At 34.3% G+C, this 22142-nt stretch overlaps 2 long non-coding RNA genes across 3 annotated transcripts; one reads left to right on the plus strand and one right to left on the minus strand.

Moving 5' to 3' along the window:
- Nucleotides 1–12248: 12248 nt before the first annotated feature.
- Nucleotides 12249–13753, minus strand: LOC134231674 (uncharacterized). The gene is made up of 3 exons (XR_009984594.1): nt 13618–13753; nt 13416–13496; nt 12249–12664 (listed from the first exon to the last, which is right to left on the minus strand). It is a non-coding gene; the product is annotated as an uncharacterized LOC134231674 (long non-coding RNA).
- Nucleotides 13754–13781: 28 nt separating this feature from the next.
- Nucleotides 13782–21536, plus strand: LOC134231662 (uncharacterized). Of its 2 annotated transcripts, XR_009984593.1 has the most exons (6): nt 13782–13988; nt 14962–15057; nt 15367–15453; nt 17134–17281; nt 20858–20954; nt 21432–21536. It is a non-coding gene; the product is annotated as an uncharacterized LOC134231662 (long non-coding RNA). The 2 variants fall into 2 exon arrangements; XR_009984592.1 differs by lacking the exon at nt 13782–13988 and having other exon boundaries at nt 14783–15057.
- Nucleotides 21537–22142: the final 606 nt, after the last annotated feature.

The following is a 22142-nucleotide window of genomic DNA, read 5'->3' on the forward strand; positions in this document are numbered from 1 at the left end:
TTACAATACTTGGAGAAGGGCAACCAAGAAAAAAATATATTCGACCTCTTGCCTGATGTTTAGGTACGAGTAATTTAATGTCAATGTATAATTTTACTGAAAATAAGCAATCAATTATTTAACAATAACATATATAAAATGGCTTAATATTTGATACACAACACAACAAAGTGAGATTTATATATTAATTTAAGGCATTATTGTTTTATAGAGAACTGAAGTGAACATGTTCAAAGATAAAGCACAGCTAATACTAAAGACAAGATCATTTAGTAATGTAAATAAAAGCTCATATCCTCCTGGGACGAATTACATGCGTCCATGAAGATTATGCTTGGATCGAAATTTCCACCATTGAACTATCTAAACAAATTCATGGAACGCTTGCATAAATAAGCCCTGGTTAAATCTAGTACTGTCTGACCCCTTGAGGTCAGACAACAAAAGTTACTGCAACAGACCAAATGTTTTCAAGTTTTATGAACTCATGGCCAATTCAAATATACAATCTTTAAAAAAACTATGTACATTTATTTCAAAAATATTTGAGACTGTCTGTCCTTCTTAGCTGTCCTCCTGGTGTTTTCTTTTTGCATATATATTATTATTTCATGTACTTTAAGTACATCCTCTCTCTACATGCAGTTGTAAAACATTTACTTATGTATATATTTATATGTATATATATTTATACGTGTGTATATTTATACTAAATGTACCTCTGACGACTTTATAGACACTGTATATACTCTATGTTCCTCATGTACCATGTTGTATGGTTTGAGAGAATAAACTGATTGATTGATTGATTGATTGAAATATTATACAAGCTTGTTTTATTAGATAATTACATTTCAAGTTTACTAGATGACAAAATTACCTTAATCGTTTGCTATAGAAATTAATTTAACAATTAATAAGCTTTACAACCACCAACAACTACGTGTTTACAATTGATCCATACACTCGCATAATTATAAAGACAGTCTACATCTAAACACAGATGATAATAAAATTTTAGTTTATACTTTTAAAAATCTTAAGAATTTTTCACTGTATGTTGAATTCGCGGAATTTCTTTTTCCGCGAATATAGCGAATATTAACTCCGCGAGTTAATTTTCTGCTGTACAGTATGTGTTTTGAACTGCGTCGTGTAATTCAGTAAATGCTGTAAACAGTCTGTGCAAAATATATCATACAATTAACTGCATGATTAATTCTTTCAGTTGATGCAGGGAACAGGCACATTTAAATTTCTCTTCCATACGACAGCAACAACAACATTGACCGTCAATAAATTGATACACTTGTTGACAGTAAAGAGGGTGTTGCAGAAACTCGCGATTATTCCCTATATATCGAGAAGGACATTTAAATACCCTCGTTATGTCTAAATATAGATACAGCTACGTAGAGGACTATGTTTACGGTGGGTATTTCCTGCTTGATATAGCAAAACACTTTCGTTATTTTGCACAAAAGAGGTTGGAACAACAAGAGCACAATGGTTAAAGCAGCATTTTGAAAGATATACTGTAGACATCGTGCGAAAATATTTTTTCATGAAATAAAACTGCGTCCCATAATCACACTGTTGGTTTTACGTCCAAGACATTTTATTTGTTTCATATAAAAATTTGGCTACTAGCTAAGAGACCAAAATTGCAATAACTACAATTTGTAATTTTTTTAAAAAATATATTATTTAAACAAAACAGTAACTTTATTTTCCAAGACAAAACAAATAAAGCATTAGTTTTAAGTCAAAGCATATCAAGGAAAACAATTTAATCCTGCATTTTAAATATATAGATTAGTTTTTACTCAATTAATGTCTTGACATCCATCTCCCATCTCTCTTTCAAAGAATGTGTAATTTCATTGCACTACAATATATGGGGAAAAAATGATCCATACCAGGATTCGAACCCATCCTCTGGTAAAAGCACTAGTTGGAAGCCCACCAGCATATCCACTGGACCATTTCGGAATCGATAGATATATAGTGTTCTTTACAGTTCACATTTTGCATTTCGTTTGGAAAATAATTTTTATTCAATTTTTGCGTTTTTCAAAAATGTGCCTCTTTGAAACAAAAATCGGAAATGGCAGTTTTGAAGAAAATTCCTGCCTCTTTGTGTATATATCAAAATTATTTTGTTTCAAGGAGGCACTTTTTCAGAACAATGGGGATTCCCTATCTAAAAAAACAGAAAATCTGATTTATTTTGCCGTAAGACTAATTTTCATATCAATTACTGGCGAAATGGAAGTCAATACACACTTTCCAAATATTGTTTCTCCTTGTGTTTTATATATTGTTGCATTTGAAAAAAAAAAATTATATGAGTTTCTGCAACAAAAAAATTCTTTTAATCTGCTACACATTTAGGGAAAATAACAAAGGAACTGCAACACCCTCTTTCTCATGTGGGGGATCGTCTCGCCCAGCTAAAGAGGAGAAAACGTACAACGAATTTGTTAAATTCCTCAGGGATGTTTACGGTAGGTGAGAAACAAACACGAACACACACCCCCCCACACACACACCCTTTCTCACATCCTAACGAACCCTCCTCTATCTCAGGTTGTCATACATAAACCCTTACCCTCCCTCGATCACGTACGTGCAAAGAAAAGCACAAAGTGTATAAACTATTATTTATATATGCTTAAAATTTATAAAATACATTATTGTCCTTAATGTTATACATAAGGTAACACATGCACTCAAGTAAAACGATATTAACAACCCAAAATCACACAATTAAATCATAAACATACACCTGTTGCTAATAGCTTGATTATTTTAGTTACATAGAAACATAACAATTTAGTGCCTGTGTTAAGTTTATAGGATAATTAAAGATACCCTTTAAAACTTATTTATAAATAAATTTTTCAGCTGGAAGAAGAGGAGACAATATTTCACTGAGAAATGTTTTAAATTCAATCACTTGCGTTGAAAACATACCTCTGCTGGGGTTTGCCATCACGCCATCTCTCACCTTTGTTGGTGATGCTGGGCCATATCCAACGGCCCAGACTTGTTTTAACCGAATTATACTTCCTTCTGGCACCGCTGCACTTGATCCAGATTTTCTGGACCTGACTTTCTTAAAAGCACACTTCGGACACACGTAGAAAAAAAATTGGAATATTTAACAAAGAACGTGCATGTTTACACCGTTTTTGTCTGCATTCCCGTGTCTGTTTCTAGTGTACGATTTCATTATCGCATCATTTACATATAACTGTTAAATTAATTTTAATTTGTCACTCACATTGTACGTTTTGTATTAAAAACTAATTTCTTGATTTGTTTTACACATAAATTACATAATTATAACGTATGCATGTTTATTGCGCTTTTGATCAGCCAGGTGCAGTGTTGCACATGTAAATACAGCTGTTTATATGATCTTTGAGGTCAAACGTAAATAAATTTTATTAAAGTACGGCTCAACAGTATAGATGCATTTGTTTTGAAAGAACAGAAGGTTCAAAGATGAGAACAAACTCATTTTAGCTCAACTGAGCTGGAAGGTGAAGTAAGCTTTTCTGATCACTCAATGTCCGTTCGTCCGTCTGTAAACCTTTGTCCACATTGACTTGGACTAAATGAGGCTTCATTTTATATATCTCATACTGTAACATATATATCATGCAGACATAAAGTAACATTTTTGCTTCATTGCAGCACTGAAGTCCATGGATTGATTGTGTATTGTTTAATTCCTTCTCCAGAATATTTCACTGATATGGCGACGTCACCATTGCCGGTGAAGGGCTGCAAATTTAGGCCTTTGCTCGGCACTTACGGTTTTTAAGCAGGGCGGGATCTTTATCGTGCCACACCTGCTGTGACAAGGGACCTCGGTTTATACGGTCTCATCCGAAGGACCGCCCCATTTAGTCGCCTTTTACGACAAGCAAGGGTTTGTTTACTGAGGAAGTATTCTATCCCGGATCTCCACGGGGGCTGAGGTCCATGGAAATGACGACTTTGAGTAAAGAACAAACATAGAACAACCTGCTGCAGCTTCTATTGCTTATGCAATTATCTCAGAATGCTTATTTTAAAAATTACAACTTTTATTGTAAGTGAGAGATGTAGTGACAACGTGATCACCAGCATCAGTGCCCCCAATGGAAGCAAACAGGATCACAGAGCAGTCTGGACAAGATACAGCAGGTACAAGAAGTGGAGTGGGGTTTGAAATTAATAACAACGATAATAATCATCTTTTGACCCCTAAAGCCGTAGACAACACAGCATTTAAAATAGGGTTTAATGTCAATGCGACTTCTCGTATCAAATTAGTAGGTCAATACGTTGACTTTGCCGAGCTTTTAAAAGCTCAATCTTCAGAAACTCCCAATAAAACGTTTCAATTCACAAACACAGGCGGACGTATATTTGAAACCAAGAAAACAAAACTTCAACAATGTACATGCCTGGGGGTTGAATATCTCACAAACACAGGCCAGCAGACCCTCACCAGCATCAGCTTAATTGTTACTTTCACTATAAAGGACCCAGTCTTACTAGCCATACCAGCAGGTTGTGTCAGCGAACTCGAACATTTCACCAATCAGTTACTTTGAGTATAAAGGACCCAGTCTTACTAGCCATACCCAGCAGGTTGTGTCGGCGAACTCGAACATTTCACCAATCAGTTACTTTGAGTATATAGGACCCAGTCTTACTAGCCATACCCAGCAGGTTGTGTCAGCGAACTCGAACATTTCACCAATCAGTTACTTTGAGTATAAAGGACCCAGTCTTACTAGCCATACCCAGCAGGTTGTGTCAGCGAACTCGAACATTTCACCAATCAGTTACTTTGAGTATAAAGGACCCAGTCTTACTAGCCATACCCAGCAGGTTGTGTCAGCGAACTCGAACATTTCACCAATCAGTTACTTTGAGTATATAGGACCCAGTCTTACTAGCCATACCCAGCAGGTTGTGTCAGCGAACTCGAACATTTCACCAATCAGTTACTTTGAGTATAAAGGACCCAGTCTTACTAGCCATACCCAGCAGGTTGTGTCAGCGAACTCGAACATTTCACCAATCAGTTACTTTGAGTATAAAGGACCCAGTCTTACTAGCCATACCCAGCAGGTTGTGTCGGCGAACTCGAACATTTCACCAATCAGTTACTTTGAGTATATAGGACCCAGTCTTACTAGCCATATAAGAAAAACTTTTAAGGCTACTGTACTAAACAGGGTTGCACATATGCTCATTTAAGCATCAAGTGTCACAACCCTCACGGCTTGTAACAATATTAATGTTAATAGTCCGCCCTTTCAACAACCAAAATAACTTTTTTAAAATTTATATATGAAATAAAAGAAGTAAAACGTTTATTTAAGAATATGCGGGTTGTTATGTTGTTCTATACACAAGGGAATCGAGATCAAGGCCAAGTTTTCTGGGAAGACGATGAAATTCAAGGCAGAACATTCTCTCGAACGTCAAACTGGATAATTTCTTAAAATAATTATTATTTATTAAAGCGCAGGTTTGGTCCCACAACGGAGTAGAAGTGAAAAATGGCTCCATAAAAAAAGTTTTTTCTCCGCATTTAGTATTTTAAATAATGCTTTCATTGTTTAGAAGATGAAGAAACGAAAAAATAGAACATAGGGTAGGCAAGGGCCGAAAGTTGTTTTTTACATGGACACTGAAAATTACATTTTACAGAATAGTGCAGGGCGATTCTTTTTTTTAAACATGATAAATGTATCTTATTAAATAAGATATTTTTCTCAATTTCCATATTAGAATAAATATTTGCAGAAAATGGAAACTCTCCCCTGATGAGGAGGAAGAAAAAGAGTGGTTCACTATGGCTGGGGCTGCCTCGATTTGACTTCGTGAGCGACTGTTCATTGGACGGACAAGTCATGACACACAGGGGCTGGTATCATACTGAATTTATTTTACGTAATCACTATATGTATACGAAAATAGAAGGGAAACAACTTCAGTCCAAATTTACGCAGGATCGATCTCGGAAATATTTCGTTTTTCATAGAAAAAACAATGTAGCCATTTAAATTATAACTAGGAATATGCTGCAATAAATATTCCTTAATAACACCGAAACCTTATTCATTAATATAGCGTTTAGGTTGGTTAATACGGACTCGATATCCAGTTGAGGGAGTCTATGTACTTTAAGTCGTGCACTAAAACGAGGCAAAATTCGCACATTTTCTTCAGTTTTGCAGTGTTTCCGGAGATGGAAAACACGAAGTAAAGATCCAGCGTTCACGAAAATCATCTTTTTCTTTTGTTACTTGCAATTAAAAGGTACAACCTCTCCGATTTGAATAAGAATAGTGGCTTTTCTTGTTCACGACAGGGACCTAGCCGGACGCCAGTTTTGAAAACACCCATGATTGGTAAAAGGCGGAGTAAGATGGGTCCTTTCTGTTGTAGAAAATCACAACTGACCAATCACATCTCACGTCAAATCTGGGATGCAATGTTTAGTCAATTTAGTTGACGACTTTAAACTACATCAATTGCATGACAGGATATCTGATATGCAAAACACGACTTACACGACTCTTAAATGACTGCAATGATAATTTTTATTAAAGAGTGATTATTCCTGAATTATCCCAGGTGTTATTTCACTAACTGCAAGGTATTTTATTGAAAATTTGAATCATTTCGGGCCCTCTGTAAATTCGGACTGACGTTGTTTCCCTTTCTCTTTTTGTATACATACACACATGTATTGATTTCGTAAAATCAAATGCAGTATGTTACCGGCCCCTGTGATTTAAATGCATATTTTTACACATGTTCAGTATATTTTCTCCAAAAATTTTATCAAGACTTAGTCGACTCTCTCTAAAAAAGCCAGCAAAGAATAATACTACGGACGAAGACTTTACCATTCCCTCCAACCAAGAAGCTCTCAACAATATCGATGAATTAGATCTTACTACTAGTATACGACAACCGGATCCAAATCCCATTCAGAACAAAGCTACAGAAAGTGGATTATCTGAAATTACGAAAATCCTAAGGGACTAGAACTCTAAAAAAGCGTGAAAGTCTCATTCACGGTAACACGACGGGAAAGTGTCCATCCTGGTACATCATTAACACGAAATGCTTCCTGAACCTGTCCAACGAACAAGAGGACCGCCAGTTTAGAGGCTTCTGGAAGGAACTGTCCTCGGCTATGAAGCAAGCCTCAAAGAAAATTATTGACTTTCTCTTTAATGCCCTCAGGGACAAAGAAAATGAGGCAAACAGAATTAGAACGGACACCATCAAAAAAGTAGGACTTGCAACATCAGAAAGTGCGTCTGTCAGGGGACGTTTTGATGAAGAAATCTTAAAACCCTGGGATCAGAAAACCAAAGAATTCGAGAAATTCCGACGTTGTGTGGGCACTATGCAACAGACTTCCTCCACTCAAAGGACAGCAACTCATTAAAATGATGAATGATGTTATTCTATGCATCTGGGGGATGTGGACCGGGGTACTTCGCGCGCATTTTTAATCACGTGCTTATATGACCTGGTCAAAGTGTGCAAGATGATCGGAAGAACATTCGAAATTATTATGACATGGATCGTTATAGTAGAACATGCACTTGTAGGCCGAAAGGTATTAACTTGCTACTGGCCCGACTGTCGCGAAGTCCGTGTGAACGCCACTGAGGTTCGAGAAGTATTAGTTACTTCGTGCAGACTGGACCGTGTGGTTGTTTTTGGTGACCCGACCATGATCAAGATGCGGGATCTTCATGTTCATATCTGCGATAAGTACAAATTATGCATTTTTACAAAATTCAAAAGCATATAAATTAGAATTTCGAATCCAACCTCCCCCCTTTTTTCTGGAATAGTAAATCCTGATTCCGCCACATAAAGATCGTAATGTACGTTACATCATTTAAAAACCTTTTTTTGGCGTGTATATAAATAATTTATATTTTTTATTTCAAATATTGAAATTGTAGTAAGCATCATTTTCAAAATCAGTACCCCGAACCCTTTAAGAGTGACTTATACTGCGTCACGCGGTATTATTAATTTTTTCTGCCAAAGGCGTGTGTGCATGTGTAAACCCCCCTTTCTTATTACGGTAATTCCTGAATATAACACAAGAAGGTCACAGTGTGCCGTTGAATGATCCTTTTTATATTTTAAGTATATAGTAATCGGTAGTAGGTATCATATAATAAGTTGTAATCAAGTTACCTCCATACTGATTAGTCGTATAACATCAAAGTACTCAGAAGTACAGAGAGCCGGGCTCATTTATAGAGTAGAATGGATTTCTTACATGAATCACGTGTATATGAAAAAATTATTTTAAAACTATCAATGTAAATGATAAGACACTGACAGTGAGTTTTTCAATCCTAAGACCACGGTCCTATTTTGCTAGAATCAGAATTAATCTGGTACTGCAGCTGAATGTAAACAAACAGGACAGTCTGGTTCCCTCTCCTGCTTTACCTCGTATGTGTAGAGAACTACGGTAACACTGATTATTAAAAATCCTTACGCTAATGATCTATGTTCTTTGACTTATAAAGTTATCAAAGTCATTGCTACTAATATTTATTTAATATAGATAAAACTTCGTTTTATTTTTGTTGCTTTATTTAGCGTTGTATTAACTCAAAAGCGGTCAAGAGTAAGAACTATATTTTTGCACGTAACTTTAAAATGGCGACTATGGGGTCAACATCCTGCCTTGAACAGGATCACATAAGCCGGCAATTGCTTTTGAGCAATAAGCCCGGCTAACAAACGTGTGGCTCAATTGCTATGTCACGTGATATTATTGATTTTGTTTTTTTTTTTTTTTTTGCTTGAGGGTATGTGTGCGTGTAAACCCTTTCCGTCTTTTTTTTTATTACGGTAATTCCCGAATCCGCCACATGAAGATCAGACTTTGCAATGAAGGTATGAAAAATATCTTTATTTAAAATAAATGAAACGGTAGCAAGTGTTGCTACAAAATCAGAAACCTGCTAAGTTTATAATTATGATAAGCAATGGCGCCTCTTTCAAAATTGGGAATTTCATGGCCTCTGGTTTAAAACACGAACCAAAGTTCATTGTTAGAAAGTTGTTACAGAATACTCAGGTTACCTATAAGGCCCATGGGCCTCTTGTTCTATTTAAAGACACACTTGTAACACCCCTCTTCTTTTATTCATAAAGAAAACTGTAGTATGCGTCATTATAATAATCTGTTGTTTACAAGGATAATGGTTCTAGTTCATGATTTTTGTGACCCTATCCTTCCCCTGGGGATCATGATTTGAATAATTTAGAATCTACACTACCCCAGGATGCTTCCACATTAGTTTCAGCTTTTCTGGCCTAGTGGTTCTTGAGAACTAGAAAGTTTTTCTATTAATCTCTATTAAAATAGTGTTTAGAAATAATGAAAAAAACCTCCTTCTTGGTCTCTTTAATATTCTCGTGGTGAATGCTTACATTCTTTACAGAAAGTATGGTGAAAATATCAACAAAAAGTCTGAACTTGACTTTAAAGTAAAACTTGTAAGATCGCTTTAGGAATCAGCGGCAAATGCCCCTAGCCAATCTAGAGGTAGCAGAAAATCAGATGATATAAATGGGCCCATTAGCAGGCATTTCATCCAAACCATCAAACCTATAGGAGGGGCAAATTAAAAAGAGAGAATCCAAAGCGAGACTGCATAGTGTGTCATTTATCTGTAAAGGAAACAGAGGGAAACAATATTGGAATGCCGACAATGCTCTGTGCCACTAATTCGAAGCCTTTAGGCAACGCTACACATTTGGTATTTCTTCACCCTAAGGGCAGGAGGGTGTAGTTTATAGTCTGGTGTTGTCAAAATTCAGCTTGACGTCATCCGAATTCAGTTCGCAGGCCAAGACAACGCGGTCAACTTTTACCCTAGCCTCAACCGTCCGTCTCTCTGTCAACATTGGTATCAAGATTCGACCAACAAATAGCCCGGTGTCATTACAGTATACCACCGTGTCTCAAGAATATTTCCCTCCGTCACCTGTCCACACCTTAACACTACATCAGACGGCATTGATGTACCATCAAATGTACTCGGGTGACATTCAGAAAGATGTCAGCATATGAAGGATCCCTGTAATGAATCATATGGAGATAATAAACAGTATTCCAAGGTCGAAACAACACAAAATAAGAGTAGAGAAAACACGGGCTTAAAGGAATTGGTAGAGCTTTGCGAACTAGTTGACTCTTTTAGAGTTGATCTTTTGCAGACATCAAAGATAGTGAGTTACTTTTAACTGTTGTTGTACACTGTTTTCTTTACGAGTGTTAGGTTGTTTTAAGTCTTGAGGGGAAAGATTGCGTTCCTGTTTTAAAATAAAACAAACCAAAAAGAATTGTTATCATTGCTTGGTTTGATATTCACCGGCTGGAGAAAACAATTCAGACGTTCTGAAAAAAAAACCAAAGGCCAAAACATGTATAAAGTAATCAGGTTATACTGATGTCTACAAAGTCTTGGTACTGATGAAACTAATTTTTTTCTCTATACAAAGGTTAATTAATTATGTTTATCTTGAAACTTGTATTGAATAAATTTACAAATAGGCTGGAAAATATAACACCAAGGGAAAGCCAATTTACAGATTTCCCTCAATTAATTTTTTTTAATGAGTCGTTTCAGCGAGCATTGGCAGTGTTTGCATTCACCATCTAAGACGACACGTGGAAGGTTAATGCATTCGCCATCTAAGACGACACGTGGGAGGTTAATGCATTCGCCAATTCTTTTTTCATTCACAGACGTAAACAAACTTGATCAAACTAAAATGATTCAGGTCACCTTCTAAACTTAGGATATCAGATATAGCGAGAATTCGAACAAATTAGCGGGCACATTTTACGACTTCAAAGCAGACACTCTAACCACTGCGCCGCGAGTAATTGTAGATACGTTTCAGCAAAGTCAGTTGTCTTCTATCTGTTTCATGCAGAGTTGGTAATATTTCTGAAAATTAAAATTACAAATAATTAATGATGCGGATCAAGGCGCACTGAGGGCGTACACGTATACTGGACACTCGATCAATGGAAATCTAGGATAAACAAGCAAGCTAAATAGGGAAGTTCCAAGAAAGGGGCAGTGGAACTAATTCTTAGAGAAAACGCCGATATGCCACTAAACGTCTGGTGAGGAAAGGTGATCAAATGCACACACGCACAGATTAGACATGGGTGGACAGTATCCTCATCTCAATAATAAGTGTAACATACTTATAATTATGTAATGTAATGTAATGTGCGGGAATTCCATTAAAGGATACAGCTTGAATACAATAAACACCAACGATCGAGGATTCGTGATTCTTGGGTCTAGATGGAACTAAAGTGTTCCATAAAAATATATGAATGCTGGGTATCAACAGCTTGCCTGGAACATAACGTTTTCAACCCATGATGGATTAAAGGCTTACATTCTCTATGATGCTGAGTATGCCTATTACATTAAACTGAGGCTGTAAACCGGTAAATCAGCTCAACCACCCAATACCAGAGGAGCGACATATGACCTAGAAATGCCCCTCCTTAGGATTAAAATTAAATTTCTAAATCTGGTTTCATACTCAGAATATAGTTAAAATATTGACACAAGTGATATATAGTGTATGAATATTATTTATGAATTGTAGAAAATCCTACAAGACATATACTTTATATAATAGATGAAATACAATAGAAATGGATTCATACCATAGTTTGGTATGTAGCTAAATATACATGTATATTACTGTAAATAGTTATTATCCACTATTATGAAGTGATTGTTTAAAGAGTAATATCATTTAAATCTTTTAACGGAATAATTCCGACGTCTTTCTTGTACAGGGACCCAAAACATTTTGTAGTAGCTCTCAACTATCTACGAAACAAAGGACAGGTTTCTATTCCAATTTTACCAAATGAGAAAAGAGCCTAGGATATGGAATGAGAGTACTATGAACTTGCCGAATTTGTGGACATTATTGATAGACAATGGAGGGGGGGGGGGTGTTCCTGCAGCAAGTGACGGTGAATTAAAATGTTTGGAAAGAGTAAGACTTTTTCGACAATGCTTAAAGTTTGTGTCTTTGTACATCTTATTATTTTATATTTGATGCATTTTTATTTTGGTTTTTACTATTACGTACACAGGGAAAAGTGGCTCGCATGATTTTCATGCGATAGCCTTTTCGCATGAATTTCGTGCGAAAATCATATAAAAACCATGCGAAAAGTTCCACATGCGAATTTCATGCGAATGTCCTCATATAATATTTATGCGAAATTCATGCGATTTTCATGTGACTGAAATTTTGCATGATATTCATGCAAATTCCAAATTATCAGTTTTTCATGTAAAAATCATGCGAAATTCGCATAAATATTATGCGATATTCATATACACAAGAGAAAAGCAATGAACAAAGAAATTGAACATTTCAATTTTTATTTAGGTTTTTCTGCCACATCAAGTGATAAAAATTGCCAGTCTCTGATATCATATTGCTTGGATGTTCCTGGGTAATCCATTGACTTTAATGATTGTTGTGCTTACAGGCAGTTTTTCAGTACGTCTTTCTTTCAGTCTTGTGTCCTGACAAGTGTTTCCTGCAAAGATTATTAATTAATTAATTATTTAATTATTATATTAATTATTATAAAATACTATTACCCATACTAATATTCCAATTGTTTAGGTCAAAGGGACCAATTCCTAGATTAGGATGACATTAAATACAATAAATTCAATGATATCACTTGAAAAGTCCATGTTTTGGCAACTTGAATTACTGAGTACCGGTATGTTAAATGGTACTACATGTATATGTTTAGAGCGAAACAGAAAAGACCATGTGTTTAACAGATTCATAACTGCATATTAGACTTTAAAGGGATTTGTCAGACACCATACAGTGTGTTATTGACCTAGCGACTCTATATATCGGGCTGCTATTGAACCATAAATGAGATAAAAATTTTCATTTTAATTGTGATGTTCCAATTGGATGACAATAAACATGTAATTGATGAATTTTTAATATTTTACAGACAACAGTAAAATACTGAAAAGATTGATTTTTTTAAAATCTGCACAGAATAATTAGAATACCTCAACTGTGAATAAATCAAATGCAATATATAGTTACTCTTTTTTTGCATGGACCTCAAATTAATCCCCTAGAAGATTGAACCTTTTGTTTGACCTATGTCTAAATCATTTAATGGGATACACTTGGTCTATAAAAGTTGTGTTTACATGTGTCAGAACAAAAACACTGTCTGTGTGTTGTGTTCTGACACATATGTAGAAACTTGTAATGACAATTAGTTTAAATAAAAATAACCTTAAATTACTTACTCAAAATTTAGTAAACCTTCAAATAGATGTCACTAAGCATAAAAAGGACCAGTCGATTCACCTGACTGCGTTACGTAGAACCTGAAATGAGAATGCAATCCGAATTTACTCTGAAAGATTTCGTTGCAAGTTGAATTATCAATAAAAATGTGCATTATAACCACAAAATATGACAAAAAATCAACAAAGCATACATATTTACCATTGTTTCAAAGAAGTATATCACAATCAGCCAAAAGGAAAGTCTAGAACAAACCATAGAAAGGAGCTCTTGCTGAATCGGATTTTTTTTTTCTGTAACAGGAAGTGCAAGTAGAACCTGGCTAATCAGTTTCGCATTCATCCAGGAATCGGGAAATACCTTAATCTTTGTAATATTAGTCGTTCAAATTTTTATCTTAAAAATGCATCTCCACTTCAAAGACGAACGCAGATGACTAAGTGATATAAATTTACTTTATGGAACCAAAGCTAGTTCTTTTATGGAATGCCGTACGTCACAAATTACGTCATCATGCGACTTAGAAAGCAGAAAGAAAGAAAGAGCAAAATGTTTTCAACTCCATATTTTCTGTAAGTTTGTAAGATTCTCATTTTCTTTTTATATCAGACGGATGTAATAACTTTATTTGGGAATATTTGTTGACAGCTTAATAACAGATATGAGATTCAAGTGGATCTAACATTATCTATGGTAACGCATAACGTTATGTGTTGAAAATGAAAGATGGGCCTAGTACAGGTTCTCTGCTTTTCTTACAATATTATTGGCCTATTGATAGGCCTAATGTTTTAATGTGTTTTTAATTCCTGTTGCATTGGGATCTAGTATATAAAATTAAACTGTAGCAATCAAATAACGCACGTAGCATTTGGGGTGGGGGGGGGGGGGGGTTGTAGATGGAATGTTGATGTTCTATCATTAAAATGATAAAAATTAATGTCCTACGTACCCGGTGAGGGCTTAAGATTATTCTAACTACGGTGGTAAATTGCAACCCTCCCTTTTGGATTTGCAAAAAAAAAAAAAAAAAAAAAAAGGAATAAGAAGAATTAAGTTCCAAATTTTTGTTTGTTTGTGTTTTTACCATAGAAAATGTGCAGTGAAAAGCTAATGTTGTAGGATAGGATTCTCAGGTTCTGAGATCAATATTTTCCTTTCTTTTTCAAAAACTTTTCAGGTAATCCATACAAATATTTTTTCCTAGATTTATATCAACCTCCTCCTTTAAAAACCATACCCCACCCGGTATCCTATTGAGTTATTTAACTACATGCAGGTGTAAAATGTACATTATAATCCCCCCCCCTTTGAAAAAATCCTTCCACCCCTCAACAAAAAAAAAAAATACCCCACTGTCCTGTCCACAAGTACCTGTGAATGTGCATTCCAAAATGTATGCAGATATAAAGAGGCTTAATTACATCTGGAATGCAAGACAGAAAGTCCTAGTCACTTCCCTAAAATGAGTCGTACTGTACATATATTTACAAAATATTTATTAATTCGAAAATATTTATTAAATGTTGTATTCTATACTCACAGGTATAATTTGCTGGTTATAAGCAGATCTATGCACGGCACTCCATTATACCACACTGATAGCTTCTCAAAGATTATAAATATGATACATGTAAGCAGGTAAGAAAAAAAAATCTAAGAGAGAAATATTTTTTGCAGAGCCTGTGGTATACATTGTTTGTTATTACGTGTATAACAATCAATAACAATTTTGTTATTACGTGTATAACAATTTTGTTATTACATGTATACATGTAGCAAAACCTTAACCATTCAGCTTATATTTGCTTATCTTGCATTTCTTTAATGTAAAATCATGTATATCATCTTCGTTAATTTATAGAATACATGTTTTTAATTTAAATAAAGTGACAAAGAGATAAAGAACTAAATGTTATTGAACCGACATTTTTTAGTTTCTCTGTATAGGCACAGTTACTTGTCATCACAAGGATCAGATTTCAAGTACCAGAGTAGTCCTAACTCCTAAATTTTCCCAATTTGTCAAAAGTACATGTAAGTTTTTTATAATATTTTTTGTTAGCTCACCTGAGCCGAAGGCTCAAGTGAGCTTTTCTGATCAAAGTTTGTCCATTGTCTGTCTGTCGTCGTTGTTGTTGTCATTAACTTTTCACATTTTCGACTTCTTCTCAAGAACCAGTGGGCCAAATTCAACCACACTTGGCACAAAGTATCTTTAGGTGAAGGGGATTCAAGTTAGTTCAAATGAAGGGCCATGCCATATCAAAGGGGAGATAATTCAGATATAATGAAAATTTGATGGTATGATTTAAAAATCTTCTTCTCAAAAACCACTGTGCCAGGAAAGATGAATCTTACAGAGAAGCATCCTCAGGTAGTGTAGATTCATGTTTATTCAAATCATGACCCCCAGGGGAAGGGCGGGTCCACAATGGCCAATCAAAGTTTTACATAGAAACTCTTCGGGCTTTATGGAATTTGATCTCGTGACCAATTATGACTAAGCTGGGAATATTTCATTGAATTTTTCTCACCTAAGCCAGAAGCTTAAGTTAGCCCTTTTTATGCCCCCGTAAACAAAGTGTTGGGGTACAGTTTATAGTTTTTGTCGTGTCCGTCTGTCTGTCTGTCTCTCTGTCTGTCTGTTTGTCCTCAAAAACTTTAACCTTGCCCATAACTTTTGATTTATTGGAGCCATGACTTTCATATTTCACATGTGTATTCCTTGTGACAAGACCTTTCTTTGGGTACTACCAAATTTGACCTCTTGACCTTGGAGTTTGACTCACTTTTACATGATAATTTTACACTTTTACTTTGGCCATATCTTTTGAACAGTAGACACCAGGACATTTATACTTCACATGTGTATTTTTTATTGAAAGACCTTTCACTGGATACCAACAACCTTGACCCTTTGACCTTGACCTTGTAGATTTCTGTACCTGTGCAAAACTTGAACCTTGGCCATAACTTTTGAACGGTAAGGGATACGGTTTTCATACTTCACATATGTAATCCTTGTGAGAAGACCCTTCATTGGATACCAAGCACTTTGACCCTTTGACCTTGACCTTTGAGTTTGACCTATTTTAAAAAGCAAGCCTTGACCATTACTTTCAAAGGGTTAGGGCTAGTGCTTTCATATTTTACATATATATTTAATTCTTGTGACAAGACCTTTTATTTGATAACAAGAACTTTGACCCTTTGACCTTGACCATGGAGTTTGACCTACTTTTAAAAGAAAATTAACCTTGGCCATAACTTTTGAAAGGTTAGGGCTAGAGCTTCCATACTCTACATAAGTAATTCTTTGTGGCAAGACCTTTCATTGGATACCAATTAGTAACTTAGCCTTTAGGACTTGACCTTGGAGATTTTTGTACTTATTGAAAAAAAAACTTTAATAATGGCCTGTTTTCAAATTTCACAATTGCTTTCCAGTGAAAATATCCTACTTTTGGTACCTATTAATTAAATTTGCATTTAAGAAAAGTTTAATCTTTGCTATGTTGTCATACGGGAGCATCAGTGTTTCACAAACATATCCTGTTTTTGGTCAAAATTTGTCGTAAAATTTTTCATTTTGATTTCATGCATTGTTGATCGAAACTTTAAATGCATTTTATAAAAAAAAGTACAATTGTAAAAATACCAGCTTATAAAAAATTCTTAAATTTGTGAGATTCTCAATAATATGATACATTTCAGCTAGTGACACAAGAGAAGAATGTGGAGTAAATACCAATAAAGGCTCGACTGCAGGGGTATACCTGACTTCTCGGCAATTTCTGGTTATCACCATCCGAATGACCGATTCAGAGGAGAAGACCAACTTCAAGGTGACTCTTATGCATTGGTAAGGATTGAAATTTAATTTCATTAATATGGACACTTGAGGGGTGCAAGTGTCAATTTATTGTTATTTGTTTTTAGACCTATTGCTTCTTTTTTCATCAGTTGTTGTGTGTCCCATCAGTAACAAATTATCCATTACTGACTGAACCATTATCAACCAAATTTTGCATCGTAAAAGTGCTTCTTGATAGAATGCAAACAAACTAAGTACATTTAAAGTATATACTTATAATGAGTATTAAAGAGTTCCATTTCCAAAATTGTACATTACTTTGCCCCTGGGTACCCAGTAATAGCTTCTGATGTTATAGAAGACATATAAAAAATGCAGTAATTCTTTGACAGTCATCTTTTTCTGCTCCTAGGTACTCAGCAAATAAACTTATACATACATATATTATTTTATCCTATGTTTACGCACTTATATATGCCTATATGACATCTTAAAGCGAGGACTGAAATGCAAGGCAAACTTAAAGGTCAAGGTCAAAAGGTCAAATTGTTAGCATCTGAAGGAAGGTTTTGTCATAAGGAATAATTTAACCTGTGAAATATGAGAATTTTAGTATTAACTGTTAAAAAGTTATGGCCTAGATTATATTTTTTAAAAGTGGGTCAAACTCTTAGGTCAAGACCAATTTTAAGGTAAAAAAACTTATTGAATGCCCAAATGAAAAAGAAATCTAACAAAATACTTTCAAAATATCTTCAAAACACTACCAAATCATACTTTTATATTTTCTTAGTATGTTTTGAAAGTGTTGCATTTAACGAAACATCAATGCTATACTTTACAGGATGGGGTGGCATGGTATTTTGTTAATGTTTCATTACAATGTTGGTGTTTTATTAATGTTTCATTACACTCTGCAGAATGAAATTGCATTTTGAAAGTGTTTCATTATACTTGTCTGCATCAAATTAATATTTTGTTAGCATTTCATTTGATTAACAGACATGTTAAGGGTTGACTTATCTAAGAGCAGTAAAATCTTCCAAGAACAACTTATCTATTTATATCCTGTGTTACTAGTTTTGCGCCAATTTTCAAACCACCAGCACTAGGTCAGAGAGAAACAAAGAGATTGGTGAAGGGACATGTAAAGTGTTAGTATATATATTGATCCCTGATTGGAAAAAGCAAAATCAGGATGAATCTGGATATAACAGAGGTATTTATTTATTGCATGACATAAAGTTCTTTTAAACTGGACTACAGTTAAACCTTCAATCTGTGAATGTGGATGTGTATATGGCCTATACTATTTTTATTGGGTTTTTGTTCATTTTAAGATTGATCGACCTTTAATCCATATACTACCCAGCTTAGATCAGTTTTAAGCACTGGGTTAAATGAATTATAATTATACTTGAAAATTCTGTGAAAATGTATGTGAATGGAGAAATGGTCAATGGATTGAGAATTATATCTCTTACACCAAAGGATTTCACTGCAGAGAATGATTGATATAAGAGAGTGATCATGAATCGAACTTGGTGTTTTTTAATGTTGGAATGGTGTGCTATTGTCTATTGAACAATAATGTCAAACCTGGAATTCAAAATACTGTGAAACAAGATGTTTATAATGTTTCAATATGAGACTGTGTTTAGATGCGCGTATGTTTTCAAAGACTTGTGAATTTGCTAATTATAATTTTAAAAATTCAAATTTAGTGGTTTATTGATGATTTGTTACTTATGCTTTGTTAGTATTTTGTTAGAGTGTTTTGTTAGCCTCATTTGCATGTGATTTTCTATACTAATGGAATACTATCAAAACACAGTGTTTTGTTAGTAGTTTGTTAGAGTGTTTCGTAAGTATTTTGTTACAGCGTTTTGTTAGTAGTTTGTTAGAGTGTTTTCAAAGTAACTTGTTATAGTGTTTTGTTAGCTCATTTGCATGTGATTTGCTATACTATCAAAACACTTTCAAAACATATGTTTTGTAAGTAGTTTGTTATAGTATTTTGTTTCCCCCTTTTTTTCATTTGGGTGGTCTTGTCACAATGATTACAAAATAATGTGAAGTATCAGACTGATAGCACTAACTGTTCAAAATTATTAGCCTAGGTTAAAGTTTAGGGATTTTTTTTGTAAAAATGGATCAAACCCTTATATCAAGGTCAAGAGGTCAAATTTTATAGTACCCCGATAAAGTTCTTCTTACATGAAATACACCTTTGGAATATGAAGCCATCGCCCCACCCACTCATAAGTAACGTGTTTAAAGGTTAAATATTAAGACAGAAAGATGGACATAACAGTATAAAAACAATATAAACCCAACAGCAGGGCTCAACATTAACTTTAAAATTTACTAGACCAGTCGGACTAGTAGCTGGAAAATTTACTAGACCTGACCTCAGTTTCACTAGACCTGACCTAATATCCATGGTTTACTGAATTAATATTAAATCTGAAAAAAATTATCTAGAAGAGAAAAACCCATAGTCAAATAATATTGTCAGTGTAAGCAAATTGATGCTTTTCATTTAACCTGGTTTCACTGCAAAGAAAATTAAAGAAAATAAATATCTTTTAATAAATTCCAAGAAAATATTTGAAAGGGAGATGTATTTCAATTCAATTTAGTTCTATGACTGGTTAAAAGAAATCACACCATGCAACAGTTGTTGTTAATGACCTAGCAGGAAGGAAAAATCTTGGTAGAGTTATCATTTGAGAGAGAGTAAAATGACAGTACAATTTATGAAATATTGATATGCATTATAATACTATAATGGAATAAAAAATGTTTGTTTCCTGTAATATGTTGGTAATATTACCCTAAAAACAAGGGATGGTCGGTAGATTTTTTTTTCTAGGGGGCTTGGGCTTAATACGATCTCATAAATTGACATAATAAAATTCCCAGTTTAAAACTTTTACTTTCAGTTTCCATAATGCCTAAATAAAGTGGTCAAACATCCCGGACTGAACTAACCAGGTTTGATATTTACAGTGGACACCCATCATGGCTGTCTTGCGGTAGACAACGAAGTTCCAAAAGCTGTGGGGGGTTGCTAAATATCATTACTTTTTATATTTAAAGTGAATGTTGACTAGGTTGACATATATTATATTTCAAGTATTGTATCAGCTAATTGATCAAACACAGATTTGGCAGAAAAAAATCCACCGGCTACATTTACAGCAATTCAGGAAACAAACGTAATTTTTTAAAGTTCATGATTTTTAGTTGGGATCAAAAATGAAAGTGAAACCTGATTAGACACATCAATAAACAAGAGAAATCTCTAAATTTGTTATAAGTTTTGCTTCATTTGAACTTTGGTTGAAACATTTTTACACGACCAGTCGGGCTACCATGAAACAAAATAAACTAGACCCGACCTGACTTTTACTAGTCTGAGTCGGTCGGACGTGCCTTAATGTTGAGCCCTGCAACAATCTTTGATAGCAGAGGCAAAATTAGTGCATGCTATTTCCATGACTGCTTAAATAGCAAAACAGATTCAAACTTATTCCTTTAAAAAGTTGAACTTTGAAGATATAAAATTCATGACTAGTCTTAATAATATTTTTAGATTTATTTCTGTTCTTTGCTTTACAGAGATCTTTCGCTGATGGACTCAAATTGTTCAGGAAAAAATCCAGCTACCACAGCCACAGATTTCTGGCGTGTGTTCAGAAGGAACATAGATGCAATGGTAGGTAAATTTTGCTTTTAAATTCCCTTGCAACAGATACAAATTGCATCATCAGATATAGGTCAATGAAACAGAGACAATTATAAGGTTTAATTGATACCTGACACAAGATTGTTTTTAAGTTTAAAGTCATTTGCAGGAAAATTGTTTTCATTTTTTGTCAATAATTTTATACTTAAGAAACATTATAATTATACTTTTAATTATGATTTATGATGTATGATTTTGAAATCATTATAATTTATGATGTATGTTTTTTAATTTTTTAAAGATCATTTACAATGTAGGTAATATAAATTCAACCTTTTACCAAATTGAACTTAGGGGTGATATGAGATTGCTATATCTACTTTTGTTCATATTTTATGTTATCTTGATAAGTAGGGAAATATTGACTTTGGAAATGCAGTTGTAAAATTCATGACTGTATTTCATTTACCGGTACCCAGTATTCATTACAATTATTTTCTCTTGCAGATGAAACAATCTCCAGACAGATGGGTGGCCCTTGAGCAGAGAATGTTAAAAAGAATTGAAGCATTCAATAAAGAAAATTAAGAAACAGAATGACGTGTCCAGTTGTTTGTTCATCAAAAGAATAACTTGGATAATCATAGTGGTGCTTCCTCAAAATCTGCATGTGTTAAAATTAAGCAGTTTCAAATTAAGATTTAGATAAAGCTCATTAAGTCATTTGCTGGATCAGATTTTGAGATTGTACTTATTGCATTTTTTTGAATACAGTAACAGTGAAACGATGATTAGTTGTACAAATTCATATACAGATCTAAGTATTAGAATTTCCTAATACTTTTCATCAAATGGATTAAAAGAATTGAAAGTCCAGTATACTAGGAAAAATATATAAATTACATCACATGGATTTGATATGAATATATCATCATATTTACATGAAATTCGCATGAAATTCATATGAAAATCTGTAAAGAAAGCGGCAACAATATTCGTATGAATTTCGTGCTAATTTTTATTCGGATGATATTCGTGCGAATTTCATGTCAAAATCGCATGATATTTTCATGCGAATATCATGTGTGGTCCTTTTCGTCTCCTTTTCATGCGAAGAATTCGCACGATATTCATGCGAATTTCATACGAAGTTCATGCGAGCCACTTTTGCCTGTGTAACATTAAGTAATTGTTAACTTGCATTATTTTTGTATACAT

The sequence above is a fragment of the Saccostrea cucullata genome, unplaced genomic scaffold (genome assembly GCF_032062105.1).
Source record: "Saccostrea cucullata isolate Sc308-1 unplaced genomic scaffold, CSIRO_AGI_Scuc_v1 ctg1299, whole genome shotgun sequence".
NCBI classification, from domain to species: domain Eukaryota; kingdom Metazoa; phylum Mollusca; class Bivalvia; order Ostreida; family Ostreidae; genus Saccostrea; species Saccostrea cuccullata.